This window comes from Patagioenas fasciata, chromosome 1, assembly GCF_037038585.1.
Source record: "Patagioenas fasciata isolate bPatFas1 chromosome 1, bPatFas1.hap1, whole genome shotgun sequence".
NCBI classification, from domain to species: Eukaryota; Metazoa; Chordata; class Aves; order Columbiformes; family Columbidae; genus Patagioenas; species Patagioenas fasciata.
The window spans coordinates 103,439,287-103,457,706 of NC_092520.1; the positions used below are offsets into that span (position 1 = coordinate 103,439,287).

Below are 18,420 nucleotides of genomic sequence, written 5' to 3' on the forward strand. Positions count from 1 at the left end.
CTTCTGGCTCAGATCTCACCGAGGCAAGTCTACACAGTGCAGCCTAAGTTGTTAGCTATTCTATTCCCTGCTGAAGAACATATATGATGGGGGCCGGGAAAAAAAAAAATAATCAAGCTCTTATCTAGCGAGTGCTAATTGGGAGCGTTGTATATATTATTTATGACAAAGGGAGAGATCCTGGACTAAAACAATCTTGGGCCTGGCATCCTTTGATTTTGGAGAACTTAATTACAACAAAGTTGAATTCAGTTCCGCAAAATACTATATTTATGAAGATGGAACTTATTTTCAACTGCCTATGCAATGTGGATTCCTGCACGTGGTGCTCTTGTTCCACATGCAAGTTTTTGACCACTTTTTCTGCGGACTGAACTTGAGTGGAAATTTTATCCACCTCTGAATATAGCCCCGCTGTTTTCTTGGGTGTTTTAAGGCAGTGAACATGCTTGAAACACATTCATTAAGCACATAAATATTTACAATGCATTTTTCAGAGACAACATAATTCGGTTCCTGGAGAACTATTTTCAGTAGCAGATAAACCCAGTTGTTTACCTTCTTCTTTCTTTGGTGTGTTGTTTGTTTATTTTTTTTTTGTTTTGTTTTGTTTTTTGTTTGTTTTTTTTTTTTTTTTCTCCAGTCTCAGTAGAATGGAGGGATGTTGGTAATTAAATTCTGCTCTTTCTGTCATATTCTTTTTTACTGACCTCGAGTTAAGGACAAAATATAACTGCGTCAGGCTACTCCAAGCATGTGACACAGTGTGAATTGAACAGTGAATGCCAGACGTCCACGTGTCTTTCCTTTCCATGTCTTAGTGACAGAGGAGGCTTGGCAGTCGAATCCTGCTCTTCCTTACTGATGTCTGATCTTTGTGTTCCCCCAGGGAAGAGCTGCAGGCAAATACTTTGAACTATCGTGGAACAGGTGTACCTATAAAGTGCACAGCCTGCTGAGATAACGAGTCACGCCGTCACATACACCCTTTTGCCTACTGGGAGGATGAATGGCATGTGTGAGTGTGAATATGCCTGCACAGGTGGATAAATTCAGTCTGTCTCACTGGCTCAGGGAGCAAACACGAGCAGATCATGACCTTGGCTGTCAATGTCTTTGCATTTATGTAGGTCATCTGCAGTGCCTATATGCAGGGAACCTTCTCATAGATCCTGGGGAAGGAGATTAGTACTAAAAACTCTACATTCTGTTTCCTCAGCTTATTTTGGAAGGTGTCCACATGCAGTACTCTGTCACAATTTGGCAAGAAGAGTTTTATTGTGAAGCCGTGACTGTGGTGAAGCAATGAAATGTCTTGCAGGATATGCTTTACTTTTGACCTGATATTAGACAATAGTTTTCCGTGAATGAAATTTTATATTTAGAATCACTCTCGTGCTGTTCAAGCCCTGAGCAATCACTCTTGCAGTTGCTTTCTTTCTAGTGGATAAAAATAAAACTTAGATGAAATAAATTCACATTTTAAAGATGACTAATACTAAGCCCTTTGAAAAGTAGCTATTAAGCCAATAAATCTTTACATGCATATTATTACTCAAATCAAAATGGGAAAACCCGAAATTAAATCCACTCAAGAATTTTATATAAGCAAAAGTAAGCATTCTTGGGAATTAAAATAAATAATTCAGAGAAATATAAATATTCTTTAGTGTTATATTGGATGCTTTGTGCTTCAAAATCCTTAACTCTGAGATACTTCTAGCTTCCATACAAAAATGTGACAACTTACTGCAAAATTTACTGCTGAGGGAAAATGTACACTGCATTGAAAGGGAGGATGAAAACTGAGTTGGTTTTCTATTGATTTTGTAGCAGCTGTATTTTGCAAGCTTTTTTTTTTTTTTTTTAAATTATTTTTATCAAATGGGTTAATCTAGTTTCTACTTCATAAACAGATGATATGACCAGTTCTCATAGGTTCATTCTGTTCTTTCACTTTAAAATTAGCAGAGGCAAAGCTACTGCTACTCATACAGGGCATCTATTCACATGTTTGTTTTTTTTTTTTTTGCACTGGATAATGCATATTTCCAAAAATAAGCTTAAGTGAAATTGGTATGTATAATAATAGGATTAGAAAAAAGGTGAATTGCTCTGAATACTGATATTTGATGCTTTTGTCTCTGAATCCAGGCTTAGAATTAGTGAGGCACTCTACAGGCTCTGGTTTCCATGTGTGACGATGTTAAAAACAAGAAGCAGAATTGTGTGAGAACCCTGAGACTGTCACTGCACTGGATTTAAACAAATTCTATTAATCCTCCACTACCCTGTGCTCTTATATCATACAGAAGAACCTAAAGCATAGAAGAAAAATATAATGTTTCAAGTGAGAGGTGCCGTATGTCCACAGAGAGTATAGGAGGATAGTTTATTAAAGTATACTATCAAATATGTATTAATTTTTTAGAAATATATTTAATTAAGGAAAATCCATATTTAGTAGACCTAAGAATATAGACTGCATACTTTTGGTTTTCTGTTTCAGTTTGGTTATTGAATGCTGAGTTGCTGTGCAACATCCTCAGAAAGGGCACTGAGAATTTAGTACTGGTTATTATATTAGTCTAGTTATGTATTCTAGGTAATTAGATGGCCCCAGGATCCATCCATTTCTTTGTCCATGAACTTCAAAAGCTTTTGATATCATGTGTCTACAAAACCTCTTGTGGAAGTTTGGTTTTTTTTTACAAATATGGAGAAAGGCTCAGAGCAGCTAAATTACTGGCCCATGTCATGTAGCAAGTCCTTAGCAGAGCAGAGGTAAAGGACAGTGTTCCCTCGGGTCCAAAGGCTGCATTCCTCAGCCACTGGCTTTCTCAGGAATCAGTAACCACACTCCTGTTGACCTCAGAGAGAACAGAACTGAATTATCCAATAAAAACCAGCAGAGGCAGGGTTCCACAGGGTATGCAGAGCTACACGCACATAGGTCCTGAAAAATGGTGTTTTTACCACTACTATCCTCGTCTCGACTGTGCACAGTTTCTGCTTGTTGTGCAATGGGTCTGGGTTTTGTTGGATCCCTTCTTGAGTTGTCTGAGCTCATTAATATGGCAGAAAACATACCCAGACAACATAAAAGCAGATTGTTTTCTGCCAAGAAGCTGCATTGACTCATTTAGTGCAATGAGTGCCAGAGCGGGTGCAAAAGTAGAGCTTTCTACAGCTAAGAGCATGGGAAAGGTTAAGAATGAGTAGGAGATGATGTGGGGGAGACTAGGGACAGCATGAAATATTCAGCAACTGCAACCTCTTAGATTGCCTCAGCTGCTCATGGACCTTCAGCCTCTGTATCATCAAATCAGATGTTAGCTATCTGTTGGGAAATTCTGGTGATATTAATGGCTACACTATTGTCACGAGGACTCAACTATACTCTCTGTTTTTAAGAATAACTTTAATACATTGCTGTTTTCAATTTTACATCATAAAATGAGTGTTTCTCTCATAAAAGTGATGGAACAGCTCACCTATACAGAGGTCTTTTGACGATTCTTTGTGCTCTGGTTATATTCTGAGGCAAAGTGAGGTTAGTTAGAGCAGCTGGAGTTTTCGGGCACTGGTAGGTAATGTACGGAGAGCATCTGAGAGAGTTGTGTTTGCTCAGCCATAGGAAGGCCTAGGGCACATCTTAGAGCTGCGTATAGCTACCTAGTGGGAGGCTGTAGAGGAGATGGATCCAGTCTCTTCTTGGAAGTGCATGGTGACGGGACAAGAGGAAAGAGACACCAGTTGGAACACATGTAATTCTGGTTAGATGTAAGGAATGGCTAGTAATATCCAGCTTTTTTAAAAAAACATTTTTCCCCCTTCCTATAGACAGAGTTGTCAAACAGCGGAGCAGATGCCCAGAGAAGCTGTAAAATCTCCATTCTTCAGGACACTCAAAATACAACTGGACAAGGCCTGACCAGCCTACTCTAACTGGGCCTGCTTTGAACAGAAGGTAGGACCAGTTGGCCTCCAGACATTCCTTCCAGAACACATGATTCTGTGGTTCTGTGACTTTTTTGAGGGTAAGTGAACCAAGTGCTCACTGCTGAGTACCTGTAGCCATGCTCCCCCTCTACTCCCTTTAACTCTGTGACAGGTCTGTCAGTAGACGTCAGCCCCATGCTGTCAGTTCCTCTCCATCTGCAATCTAAACAGAGACAAGTTGGAGTATGAAAAAGAGACACAGAGGAGAGCATGAAGCTGGTATACTAGTGGGTTACAGTTCTCAAGAAACTAAACTGTGGCTAAACAACCTGTTTTCCTTCATTCGGAAGTACTGTGTGCCACAGTTTCCATGTGATGTCTCCAAGCAGAATCTGAAACAATTGAAGTAGTTCAAGCAAAAAATGACCTCAGGACTGCTGCCACTACCTACACCGTTTCCAAATGCTCTAGCAGTTGTGTTGTGCTTTATAGTCTATAGGGGTTTAATAATGAAGTTTAGGAGGCCATCATATAGATTTTGAAGATGGAGACAGTGTTGAGATCATTCTGAGACAGTCATTCACTGATGTTACCTTTGCCCTAAATACCCAAATCAAAAATACCTCTGTGGGGCTGGTGTTAGCAATCAGATTGAATGGTATCAGAGAACATCTGATAGTTTTGAATTACAAAAAGGCAGATCCCTGTGGACATCTAAAGAAGAGTACAGTGATTCTTCCATTTTAGAGACTGGAGGGCTAGGAAAGCATACAATTTCAGCTACTTGGCTAGTAAATTTGGCTACATTCTTACACAGAAGCATGATATGTGTGTGAAGAGATACTTCATCAGAAAAACTGATGTGTTAGAATTATATTCTCTTAAGTGCCCAAATGTCATGTACATTGCAAGTGGAACTGCTGATAACTGCGGTGGTTACTCGCATTACCACATCATAAAGGACTCAGAAGTAATGGAAACCCCAACCTCAGATTTCACAGCATCAAGGAATTTCTTACCAGAAGAGGAGCACAGGACACTGCTTTGCTCCAGTTTTTAACTTTTGCATCAGTTTTTTACAGGTGAGGAATGGGTAGAAATTGCCACTAGATTAATAGTTACACAGATATATGACCCAAACAGATGGTTCAAAATAAAGGAATGAAGACGTAGAAGCAAAGCGTGATATGGTAATTGAATAACCCAGTCCTAAGAGTTGCTGCCAGATTAAGACTTTTCCCTTATTTTTTTGACTAATATTTTTAGGTATTTTTGAGTTTTCTTGCTATTTCCTTAAATGAATGAAGAGTGTGGGTGTTTAAACAAAAAGTCTGTATTCCCAGCAAGGACTTGATATTTACAGTCCACTACTTCTGCAGAAGATCACTGAGCAAGTAAGTAGAGTCCAGCAGAGCCTGATTTATAGGCGAAGACATTCTGGAGAGATTTGTTGTTGGATATTGTCATATAAACTTTGCTCAGTGTTGCTGACTCCTCCAGCAGTATTTGGGAATACTTTCCATAAGAGATTATGAAAATACCCTGAATTTATATTGTGAATCTAGAGGTTCTGTATGTAAGGAGAAAAATCCTTTCTGACTGATACTGGGGGTAAATGAACTGTTTTCATTTAAAAAGCAGTATTTAGAAGTACAGAAAAAGACTGAGCTTTGCAAAAGCCTAAAAGTTTTTCTTCTCAGTATCTCTCTTTTTCTTTCTTTCTTTTTTCTATCTTTCTATTTTTCTATCTTTTTTCTATCTTTCTTTTCCTTCCTTCCTTCCTTCCTTCCTTCCTTCCTTCCTTCCTTCCTTCCTTCCTTCCTTCCTTCCTTCCTTCCTTCCTTCCTTCCTTCCTTCCTTCCTTCCTTCCTTCCTTCCTTCCTTCCTTCCTCCCTCCCTCCCTCCCTCCCTCCCTCCCTTCCTCCCTCCTTCCCTTCCCTTCCCTTCCCTTCCCTTCCCTTCCCTTCCCTTCCCTTCCCTTCCCTTCCCTTCCCTTCCCTTCCCTTCCCTTCCCTTCCCTTCCCTTCCCTTCCCTTCCCTTCCCTTCCCTTCCCTTCCCTTCCCTTCCCTTCCCTTCCCTTCCCTTCCCTTCCCTTCCCTTCCCTTCCCTTCCCTTCCCTTCCCTTCCCTTCCCTTCCCTTCCCTTCCCTTCCGTCTTTATTTTTCTTTCAACAGTACTAGCTGATGTGGCAGGAGCTGTAAACAGTTCTGGTGGCTCAATAAGGCCAAGCACTCAGACCTTCTTTTCTTCTTTTACTTCTCCTTCAAGGCCTTGCAGGTGGAGGGCTTTGAAGCCCAGTCTAGAACCTCCTGAATTGGCAACTGGATATTAAGAAAACAAAGTTCCTTAGACATCTCCAACCAATAGTCAAGAATTGGGAGAAGTTGTGGAAGGATATGTCAGATGAAGAGATCTCAATTCAACCAATGCTTCTGGGGACCAGGATATGAAGGACTGTTGCAGAGTAACGGATCCTTCCTGATGCCAAGGTCTGGCATTGATATGATGGCACTCACCAGCAGGAGCTATTCCTGAAGCTTGTGATTTCTACTTTGGAGTGTTCTAGGTTCAAAGGAACAGAGACAGACATGTATAATTCACAAGTTTCTTCCTGACACAGAAAACTCCTTTGCCATGTAAGCTGGCAAATACAGCTCGCTGGGAACACCAAAGTGTACACCAGCCTTTTTGAACTTCATAAAAGATGCCTTGCTGTGTTTGAATTGGGAATTGAATTGGATTTGAAATTAATTTGGAAGATATTGCATATATTTCTTGCTGGGATTGCTAAAGCAGAACCCCAAAGCTACGCTTAAGGGGGTGGAAAAACAGCAACCCAGCTCTAGGAAGACAAGAAACTCTCAGATAGTCTCAACTAAAATGAACTACAAGAAGAAAATGGAGGAAGATGACCAACGTATCAATGAAGCTGCCTGAGGGAGAAGTCATCTTTAGCAGCAGAGAATTACAAAGGCTGTGAGGTTAAAAAAACTATAGAGTATCTTGAGGAGAGCATGAGAAAGTTGAAACATATCTAGTAGATATCATTAGGGCAAAAATCCCAGTTAGAGAAAGAGTATATGTGGACTGAACTTCAAAGACTGAGTTTGTAATTTTGATAATTTATCATGTGCTTTGTGAGCATCTGCTGAGACTACGTATCTTAAGCACTACTTAGGACAGCTAATCTAAAGAATGCACATTCCTGGTGCAATGGTGGAGAAGCACGACACATAAAAGATGAAAATTGTTTGACTGAAACAGTGACTGGTTTAGCTATTCTTGCTCCTCTCCTGGAAGGTGAGGATGAACTGCTCAGTATACAGTCCTGACCCAGCACTGGACCCAGCCTGCTGCAGTCCAGGCAGCCCAGGGTAATTCTAGTGTTAAGACCAGCTTCTGTCAGAGCCACCTGGATTACAACCAAGCCTGAAGGGCAGGATGCTAGACCAGAGGCAAATGGAAGGGTTGTCTTTCCCTGGAGTGACTATAAGGTGACACATCAGTAGTGTCAACTAGAGTAATCAGATTTGCATACTTGATTCTAAAGCACAGGCACTTGTGCAATGGGAGGTGTTTATTACAGGTTTATGTATGAAATGTAAAGATGGCTCCACCTATATTATCAGTTATGGCTATTTCAGTAGGTTATTATGCAGTTCTGTACATGGTCAAATTATGTCAATCTTATATACTGACTGGTTTTCCAACAGCAGATTTCTGATTTTCTTTAATATACCTCAAGACATATTTTCCTGCTCATGTTTCCCAGGCTAAGTTCCCGATAACTGCAGCACACTGTAGTCTTGTTATTCCATCATATTCGAGGGCCTTGAACATTTCAGTCTACCTGGCAGTGCTTCATTAACAGAATGCATTTATGTATTCACATTGCATCTACTTGTTATTAATTTCTGTCTAGTTTCAGTAATGCTCTTGGTTCATTATTAGAACAGCTTACTCACAGGCACTTGGTTCTCCCCAGGTTAAAACACTCTTCTGCAGGAGCAGAAGCTCCTTAGGGGCAGAGTTGAGAGCTAGGGTGGAAACTGCTTCATCTGCCTTGTTTGTGAGTCATCCTTGTGAGTACATTAACTTCTAGAAGCTGTATTGATTCTTTTATGCAATTTAATAACATTCTAATGACTACAAAAGGGTGATTTGTCAGTATATACTCCTTATGAAGGCAATTAGGCCAAAAGATACTGAAGGCATAGATAAAATCGTAGGGATAGACATTCAGATTATGAACATCAGTGAGCAGCAGTAAAATTAATCCGCTTATTGCAGAAGTAGAAAAAAAATTGCCTTTGTAATGACATTATAAGGTTCCTATTATTCTAAGATAAATTTATAGCTGTTTATTCTGTATGAAATTATATTTTTGGTATAATAATACTACTACAAAGAAATTTAATTGCTAACCGTAGTCTCTTTTATATATATATTATTTGGGACAAAAAATCAGCCTGAGGCAACACACTGCTCAGATTATTTCATATACTATAGATACAGTTTATTCTCTCTGTTCTGTGCAGAAATATTTATCTGGCTAATGACCAAGACACTGCACAGTGAGTGCAGCACAGCTGAATGTTCGAAAACACTTTAGGAAAATTCTTGCTCCCCCTGCAGTCAAAGGAAGCTTTTGCAGAGTATTTAAGAAGGAAAGGAGATGTACATTTCTCCTGTGGATGCTGTAAAATGTGTTTGATGTTTGTGTGTGCATTTGTTTGCTTTGCTTTGTCACTGCTTACTTAAGATAGAAACTAGATTAAAATCTTAACATCAAAATACATTTGTCATGGATATCTTTGCTTACTATCTTTGTTTGCTGTATTTTTGTAAACAAGATAGACAGTGAGTAAACAGAAAACACTACTTCCATGGTGTGTTTTGTACAAAGTTCTCAGATGATTAATGGTGGAGCATGTGAATCTGCTAAAACAAGAGGGACAGAGAGATTAGAAATTTCAGAGGCATTTGGAACACAAGGAATTACAGTTCTTATTACTTCCCAACAATATTTTAAAGTGTGATAGGAACATTAAAAATAAATAGTATTAATACTAAATAATTATTGTATGTGTATATAATATATATGATTTAGTAAATGTCTTCTTATATATATGTAATATAAACATTTATAAAGTTTTGTGTAATAATGTAGTATTTCCAGATATTATATTAAAATAGTACCACAGTATACATGAACATGCATGAAGTGGCCAGTGGCTTTATAAGAGTTCAATGCCATTAATTTTCATAGAATTATTTAGGTTGGGAGTGAACTCAGAAGGTCACCTCATTACCCTTGTCTAAGATTAAAAAAAAGAACAACAACAACAACCAACCAACCAACCACACTTCCCCCCCCCTCCCCCCCCACATTCTATTATGCAACTCCTTAAGTTCCCAGAAGACACAACATTCAAATAAAAGGATCTTTTCTGTACCTTCTTCTGGAAGGACTAATTCTTTTTTTTTTTTTTTTCCTCTCTTCCTCTTTAAAATTTTATAGTAATTAGAGTCCTGGTATAAAACAAAGAGCTCTTGTGTAGCTGAAATGCTATGTTTTCCTTATATACCACAGCAGAAGGTTTTACTTACTATCATTTTGACAACTGAGATAGTGTATGTGAAACAGGTGATCCCAGCTAACAAAGCATATTTCTCATGACAGCTTGCTGGACAGGAGAGGCTGGATTTAAGAATTGCATAACGGAATTAAGCAGTGAACATTTCAGATGCTTTAAAGTCAGTTCAGAGCTATGTATTTTGGCAAATAAAGGAGAGATTTTTTAATCAAAATGGATTAACTCTGAGAAGTTATTTTTAGCTTGGAATATTAGTTTTTCTCCAGGCCAGTCCCATAAAATTTGAAAATCAGATTTATACTGTTATACAGAAAATACCTCCTAAAAGAAACATCCTGCAGAATATCTTATGGCTATGCAAATAGCCCTCATCAGGTAAACTTTAACCAGCCAGACTTCCAAAAGAATCTGATACGCAATCAGTCATTGAAGAAGAGGCTGCTGTGGAAGAAAGGTGAGAAGCCATTTTCCCTGAATGTGTTGTGTCCTTCTGCACATAAAGTGGCTGGTGTGTTGATACTGTATTTGTTAGAGAGTCACTCTGCCTCTCTTTTGTCAACTGGAGTTCAGAGACTATCTTGTTTGTAACAAATTTCACCGGTCATGGGAAAGTTCATTCTACAATTTTATGAGCAATACTCTGTTCATTTACCTCACGAGGTAAAGAATGAGGAACTGGAATATGCTCTGTCAAAGAAGTAGCTCAAGGGTGGAGTGTCCATTTCTTACTAAATCTTATATCTTATCTCATGAATGCAAATCTGAAGAGGTCCAGACTCTCACCTTTGTGCCTTTAAACGTGAGCCTTGCCACCTGCAGCAGGTGAGTCCAATAATCTGTGGGTGTGGGCCTGAGGACTGGAGAAGTGGGAAAAAAAAAAAGCACAGAATGATTTATTCAAGTCTGCAGGGAAAAGAGCTTCTCAATTCCCAAATAGCTTCATAACAATCATTTTTTGAGAGAACAGGACAAAGACACCATTGTGATGCTTTGAGGCAGATTCTCTCATTTCATGAGGACCCTGGCCTATGAGCACAGATTGGATCAATCTATAGCTGACAGGGTCACGCATCAAGGTGCTGATAGTTTTTTTTTCTCTTTCCTGGGCTCCTCTTACACCTTTGTATTGGTTGGAAGTGCCCTTCAGTTGCTATGCAGAGCTGGTCAGACCTGCTCAGTTCACCGCAGAGGTCATGTTGCTTGGCGGGAATTAAACAGAATAGTTGAAGTTAACTCTTGTCTGTCCTCTCCTTAGCCACAGCTGAAAGACAGCAAGACAGTGACCAAGCAGCTTCTGCTCTTTGGGAGATCTTGTGCTTCATGCTGGAGATACAGCTGAGTCTTTGAAGAAGCTGTGGCCTGTAACCCTCTCCTGGTCTTTTCTTTAGAGTGATGTAGCTGGTTCAAACTCTTCAGTTAAAAAACAAAGTCCAGCCCTTGAGAGCAGTCATTAGAGACCAGGTCTTTTTACACAGTTGACTTTAGCAGTCATACTCTAAAACTCCTCAGGACTACCAGAGAACATTATCTGTAATATAACCACTTTTCTCTGCAGTTCAGAGTCTGTGAGTGATAAGCAAACAACCTGCTTTATGGGCAGCAAGCAGCCTTAATCCTGACTTTTGCCTAGGCATAAAAATACTGGGTTCAAAGTACTTTGTGCTGGTACAAGGCTAGATACACATTCCTGTGACCATTGATTGTGTCATGTATCAAACATGGCTGAGTCAGGGTTGTTGTGAAATACTTCCTAGTTACTTGTAGCAGTAAATCCATAGCAGAATGTGAATTATACTCTGATTCTAAGTGTTCCTTACCTTATCATGACAGCTGGGTGTGTATAATTATTTTATAAGTTTCTTCTATTATTTTATTTTGCCTTAGCTGACCTAGCATGAATGGCTCCTCAGTTTGATGATGATAGAGATGTCTGTAGGGTCACTGTAATTTTTAAATCACAGTTTCTGTTTTGTAATTAATGACGTTTGTGCTGCTTGGTGTGATATAAGACAAAAAAGGAAATGGCACAAATACTAAACATATCTAATATCTGATGATTTGTGTAGTTCTCTCCTCATAAAAATCTGTATCAAGTCATTAAAGATGCCAACTATCTAACTCAAAACAAAAGATAAACAATTTAAAGAAAAAAAAAAAAAGTAAACTTTGCCTGACAGCATGTTCCTACATTTTTCAACGTTTCTAGAATACCCAGAAAGATACAATTGTTCCTTAATATTGCCTTAAGAGTTAAACTTTTCAATTTAGTAGGTGCTATTCCCACTCTTCCTGGTTTCATAATTGCTTCTTTAAAATGAACAAAGAAACAAACAAAAACCTGTGTCATCCACATGGTCCTGAAGCCTCTGAGCTTTCTACCTCTTGTTGATTTTCCAAAATCCTTTACTCTTTTGCAATTATTGATGCCAGCATTCAGACTTGTTCTACTATGGAAATGTAATTACTTGGCCTGTGGCTGCCTTCTTTGGTTAACTTTCTCTTGGTTTCCAGTTTTGCTTAGTGGTTGCTGAGATCACTTGAATTTGTTTCCCTTTTGTGAGACCAAATCCACAAGATTGTCTTGTTTTACTGAAACTGTTATGTAAACTAGTATTTGCCAGTAAGTAATTTTATGAGTTGAGAAAATTAGTCATACAATATTTATAGATCTCATTCAGAAACATGTAGGATGTTGACAACATTGGCAATATATTGGGAGTTATCAAATATCAAAAGCTGCTTTGAGCACAAAAATCTTTCTTTACCTTTAGTCCCTGTTTTTCTCCTTTGTGGTTATTGTGTTACCTCTTTGTCTAGTTTCATATGAGCCTTTAGCTATTGTGTTGTTGCGCTTACAATATCTGTGTATTGTATCAATGTGCTTTCACATATCACTGTTATTTTATGTTGCAGTACCAACAAACATTCACAGAGAGGCATTTGTTGTCTTTTGTGCAAAATACTGTATTTTCTACCTCCTTCTTACTTAGAATCACTACCAGCAGAGGCAGGAAGGCACCTGTGAAGATCATCTGGTCCAAACATGTGCTCAGAGCAGAGTCAGTGAGAGCAGGTTGCTCAGACCTGTGTCCAGTTGGGTATCTTCAAGGACAGAGACTCCACAGCCTCTCTAGCAACCTGTTCCTGTGTTGGATCACCTTCACAGTAAAAAAGTGTCTTATGTTTACATGAAATTTCTTGTATTTCAGTATGTGCTCATTGCCTCTTGTCCTGTCACTTGGAAGAGGATGGGTCTGTTGTCTTTACACCTCCCATCGGGTATTTATGTGCATGGATAAATCCCCCTGAGCCTTCTCCAGACTGAGAAGTCCCAGCTCTCTCTGCCTTTCCTCTTAGGTCAGGTACTCCAGTCACTTAATCACCTTTGCAGTCCTGTGCTGGGCTCGCTCCGGTATGTCCATGTCTCATCGTGCGGAGCTCAGCACTGGACCCAGTGCTCCAGATGTGTTTTGCCAGGGGTGAGTGGAGGGGAAGGCTCAGCCTTCTGCTGGCAATGACCTGTCTAATGCAGCACAAAATGATTTTGGCCTTCTTTTTACAAAGACACATTGGTGGCTCATAATTTTTTTTATTTTTTTTTTTTTAGTTAAAATATTCTACCTTATTCCTAAATCTTTGTATTGTTTCTGTCCCAGTCTTCCTGAGTACGTGTATGTGTCTTCCGTAAATCTTCCAAGCACCATGTCAAACATACCCAGCTGAGTTCCACCTTAAAGCAAATGTATTTGTTGTTTTCAGAAAACACATTGAATCCTTTTTTTCTTAAATTGTTTTTCTCATATTTATGTAACCAAATAACCTTTTGCTATCAGTTTTCTTGCAAGATCTCAGTTTTAGCCTCCATCTGAAAAAAATTCCATGATTCTCTGTGCCTATATAATTGTTTGATTTAATGTTTTTCTGCCCCTTACCAGCAATCATCTCTTTCAAAAAATAAACTCAGCGACCCTTAGCTTTCAGTCTGCTTTTCAGAAACTTGTTCACGGTACCATTCCTCCCCTCTGCCAGGTCTCATGCCCCAATGAGCATCGTTTCATTAACAGACGGAACTGACGATTTGTCTGCAGTCGTTCCAGCCTGGAACATTTGCTGCTTTTTCTTTTTTTTTGTTTGTGAAACAGTTGCCCAGGAATCCCTAACTCAAACAAAACCACGGGCAGTGTTTTGCTGGCATCTGGTTTGTATAGACCAAAGTGCAGGAAGGTTTTCTATTATTATCTTGTTAAAAGTACTCTGTGGATAAATTGCTTTTTCTGTTGCTGCTTCCAAAATTCCTTGATAGTCTCCATTGTAAACCAGTGCCTGAATGCAGACACAATTTTCAATTGAATGCTACTGGCAGAGAATTTGAGACAGCTGAAAAAGTTGGTTGCTGGAAAGATGAAAGAATGAGAAGTGCGGGATGCGGAAATCACAGTCAAAGACTGAGCCTGTACTTGAGAAAAAGATACATGAAATTCAGCCAGTTACCACTGGATGGCTCTGCCTAGAAATTACAGACATGTGCCAGTACACCAAATGTAGCCAGATCTCTGTAATACCTCTTAGGTTTCTTAAATTTTTGTGGTATTTTGATACAGTGTCAAAAAAATCCCTTCTTAGTAGATTGATTGCCTTCACTTTTATTATGTTACACTGAAGTAGAGTAAAAAGATAAAAAAGAAGAAACCCCCCATCTATTGCTCAATCCTGTTTTCCAGTTAAAAGCTCTTTGCCTCATCTTAAAACCTCACTACTGGTGACTAGCTGTCACTGAACCAAGAAGTACATTAGCAGTGTGACGCATGATTTATTTTTAACAAAGGCTCAATGCAAGCATTGGAATTAGAGTATGTATCATATGGCAGGATTCAGGTAGGCTGTGTTCCAGGCAATCTGTATTGCCTTTGAAAATAGCATTTGAAACTTTTGTAATATAATTAACTAGTTCCTCCTTTGGAATTGCACAGAAAATCCTGGTTTATCCCAGAAAGTCTTGTCTAGCCACAGTGGGAATCTGACACAAAGCCAGGAAGAAAACTGCCGATATTGTACTGAGCTAGTCCTGCAGCAATGAATAGTCTTCCTTGTCCTCAAGGTGCAGACAGGTGAAAGAAGCTCCTCCTCTTATCAGCTGGGATTTGCTGAGGCTTAGAGCTTATTGAATCTGGAGAGCTGCTAAGAAGGGAATTCAGAGCTCACCCAGAGGCAAAAAAGCAGAAAAAGGTTCTTGGGGGAAGAAAGAAAAAGGGGAGGAGGGAAAGGTAGGCTACACCCTGCTCTGCCAGCAGCGGTAAAACAACTTCAGACTCTGCTACCCTCTCCTTAGGATGGTGTTGTGGGCTGCTGGAGTCTCTGTTCTAGGCACCACGTCTGTACAAAGATTCCTTCAATAAAAGGTGGAACTATGTTCTAAGCAGCATAAATAGTTCCTCCCAGACCTACTGGCTAGTCTTATTACTAATCCAATGATGTGTCTTTCTATCTGATACATAGGATGTAATTAGCTGCTACCTAATTAAGTGAGCATATGTGATTAATCATTCCAGACTTGTGAAGCAAAGAATGCATTATAACATCCCTCTGGTATTCCTGCAGTAGGAAGTGATCTGACATAGTTAGGGGCTCAAGCACCTTTTTATGCTGCAGGACATGTTTTGAAATGCAGGGATCTGGGATGGCTGATCTATTTGTTTGCCACCTGAAATACTAATCTTGATCATTCCTATTTGCTAAGCACAGTCAGGTTTACAAATAAGATAATAATTTAGACATTTTTTCATTGTTTGTGGAAATTATTTATATTAATTTCAAGCACCTAAAGTTTTCAATGTATGAGAAGCATTAAATAAAACTAAAATCGGGAGAAACCACCAACTCTTCAGATTATATATACCTATCTTGGAAGTTTAGACACCTACAAATAAATGATGCATCTTGGGGAAAAATCCAGGAAAAAAAGGTCACTGCTAATTTTCCTCTTTGAAAATGGACTTTTAAAGAAATGAATGAGGCCTACCACAACACAAATTCTATGAAAGGTGCAGAACTGTGGTCTTTGCATCCTGGAAAGCTTAAAACCCAGAAAGCTTTACCCCAGAAGACTCCCTAAAAAGATCTGGAAGGTGCAAACATAAGCAGGGTTATAGCTGCTCATAAACCCTTTAGCTGAGCTGTCTGGTGAGCTGGGGAAGAATACATTTCATTGCTTAAAGAGTGGTTGAGGTTTGCACTCTACCCACTGTGCTGCTCGTTCAAGCTGCTCTCTGCTGCTGGCTGAAATGCATCATACCCTGAGGTATTTCAGTCAGCAGCAGAGAGCAAGCTCTACACAGTGTTCATGGTGTACATCAGTTTTTCAGTAAATATTTATCTGCATATCTATACATTGTGGACCATCTTTTATTCTCATTATCATTTGAGGCTAGAGGGGTGTTAAAAAGTAGGTGGCATTTAGATCTTTTTAACCATCTGTTTCTAAGTGATCATGCTACTAGTTGGGGAGAAAAAAGAAAAAAAAAGGAAAAGAGAGGGAAAAAAAGCTTTTTGTTTTGGCCAGACATTGACAATGGAAAGAGGGCAGCCTGCCCAGCACACTGCCTTCTGATGCTTTACAGGCCACTTGTCATTCATGCACTGCAGACTAAATAACAGTGCTTATATGCTTATGTGCCCATATGTGGTTATACATGGACAGCACAATATACTCTTTCATCAATGGGATCCCTTGTACAGTAAGGGACTTTATTCCAAATACATCGGCACAGCATTATTTATGACCTTCCTTAAAAAAATATGGGCAGAACAGTTTGATGGCTAAAGGTAAAGAAAGGATTATGGATCAACAGAGGTTAAGATCAGAAGGAAAGATTTCTAAACTGTGACAAGACCAGTCTCCTAGTTCATGTAAATTAGCGAGAGGAGAAAAGAACACGAACTGAAAAGACTTCATTAACTGGCTGCTCATTACTAGAAAACACTAATGCTGTGAACGTAACGTAGAATAGCTTCAATATGCTATGTACAATACTGCTGTCTTTTCTCATAGAAAACTCACTCTGGCCTTGGGGATTTTATTGAAGGGTGCAACGGTCTTGCTTATAATTTTCTCATATCAAAGGCCTTGCTTTTTTTTCTTGATTTTCACATAGATTGAATCTGTAGAAATAACTGGATATAACTAAAATATGTATGTGAGCCACAAAAGAGAAATTAAATTTAACATGAGAATAAATTGTGTATTTTATCGACTAGGAGGAGCTTACAAGGCAGCAAATATTCTTTATTACATTGTCACTTGAAGCACAAAAAACATATTATAGTGCAACAAGAAATCAGGAAATTCATGGCCCTTGCCTCTGCACATAACGAAAAGATTTAATGGTCACTTGTATGACAAAGTGACAATTTAATTTTAAAGCATCAAACTCTGTGTGTAAAACCTGATTGATTTATCCATGTGGAAGGTGCTGTGCTCTCTGACTTGGGTTCCTGGAGCTGTGGCTCCAGGCCCCAAGCACAGACAGACTTCTTGGTGGTGTGTGGGAAGCTGCTGCCAATGGGCAGCTGGAAGCAGTAAATGCAGGTGGGCTCCAAAATTCCCTCACCTTTTCCAGAGCAGCAAGGGTCTCTGTGCATCCATTCATTTTTTTCCTTCTTGGAAGCAGGTGGCCAAGAAGAGAATGATGCCACAACCACCTTTCTTCTACATAACAGGTGGATGGCTGGAGTAGATGATCCAGGAGACTCCCTTCAGCCTGAGATATCTCAAAACCAGACTTGCATGGCACTTATTTGGAAGATGGGAATCTTCATGTTTTACCTAGAAAATTATATTGATTCATTTTCTGCTACCAGCAATGAAGAAAGAGAAAATGGAGTACAATGGAGGCTTCTTCCCTGTTTAAAGACTGATTTTTTACTCAAATAATTGATTATACTGCTGTAATTAATGCATTGGACACTGAGTTTCAGGCTCTAATCAAGTTTGGCACACTGGGAAGCTTGAAATATAACTGATTTTGCTGCTGTAAGGAACATAAATCATTCATGATTGTTCTTTATGATGGAGTGCTAGAAAAGGTACTTATCTCTCTCCCATAACCTCTTCACTTGGAAAGAGCAAAAGGATTTAAATTATCCCCTTTGTCATATTGAACAAAGAAATTATAAACTAGGTGATAATCTTAAGATGTTATCTTTAAACTTTTGAATTTCAAAATTCCTGGTTAATGGTATAGACATAGCTAATACAGAGAGCACTTACTGTGTACATACCTGCTTGAGTATATGTACAGAAAAACAGATTTATTTTCTGCTCTTATTCCTACTATTAATTTTAACAAAAGCTATGGAATATTGGTCCTCTCAAAGGCTCCCAATTCATAATTTCTATAATACAAACATTTCACCTACAAGTGACAGGCAGCTGCCTTAGCACTGTTTGACAAAACAGGCCCAGGTTAAGCAGAGATTTATTTATCCTAAACCTCTGTGAGGGAGCCTGTGGCTATAAAGAAGGAACTTCAGCCTTGTCATGTGTTTCTGGTAGTACAGCATTATCAGTTACAACATATTGAGACACACCCGTGGAATGACATTGGTGGGCAATGTTACTCTGTGAAGAAATAATAAACTGTCTGGTACTAGCGTATAGATGGGTCCCTTGAAAGCGTTTTTCTGACCTGCTTGCATCAGCCAATAGTGCATAACATTCAGAGCAGATGTGGACAGAGAAACAGTGGGTCCTGAAGCCCTCCTTCCATGGTGTGTGTGTTTGGGGGAGGTTGGTTTGGACTGGCTCCACCCTGGTCCCGTGAAACCCCAGGAGGAAACTTGCCCATGGCAAATTTCAAGTATGGTCCTGGTGTGTGTCCTCCT

General features: G+C 39.3%; 1 long non-coding RNA gene across 1 annotated transcript; it reads left to right on the forward strand.

Moving 5' to 3' along the window:
• The first annotated feature begins 867 nt into the window (after positions 1–867).
• LOC139827018 (uncharacterized) lies at positions 868–8,745 on the forward strand. The gene is made up of 3 exons (XR_011737196.1): positions 868–1,018; positions 3,844–5,024; positions 6,212–8,745. It is a non-coding gene; the product is annotated as an uncharacterized lncRNA (long non-coding RNA).
• The last annotated feature ends 9,675 nt before the right edge of the window (positions 8,746–18,420 follow it).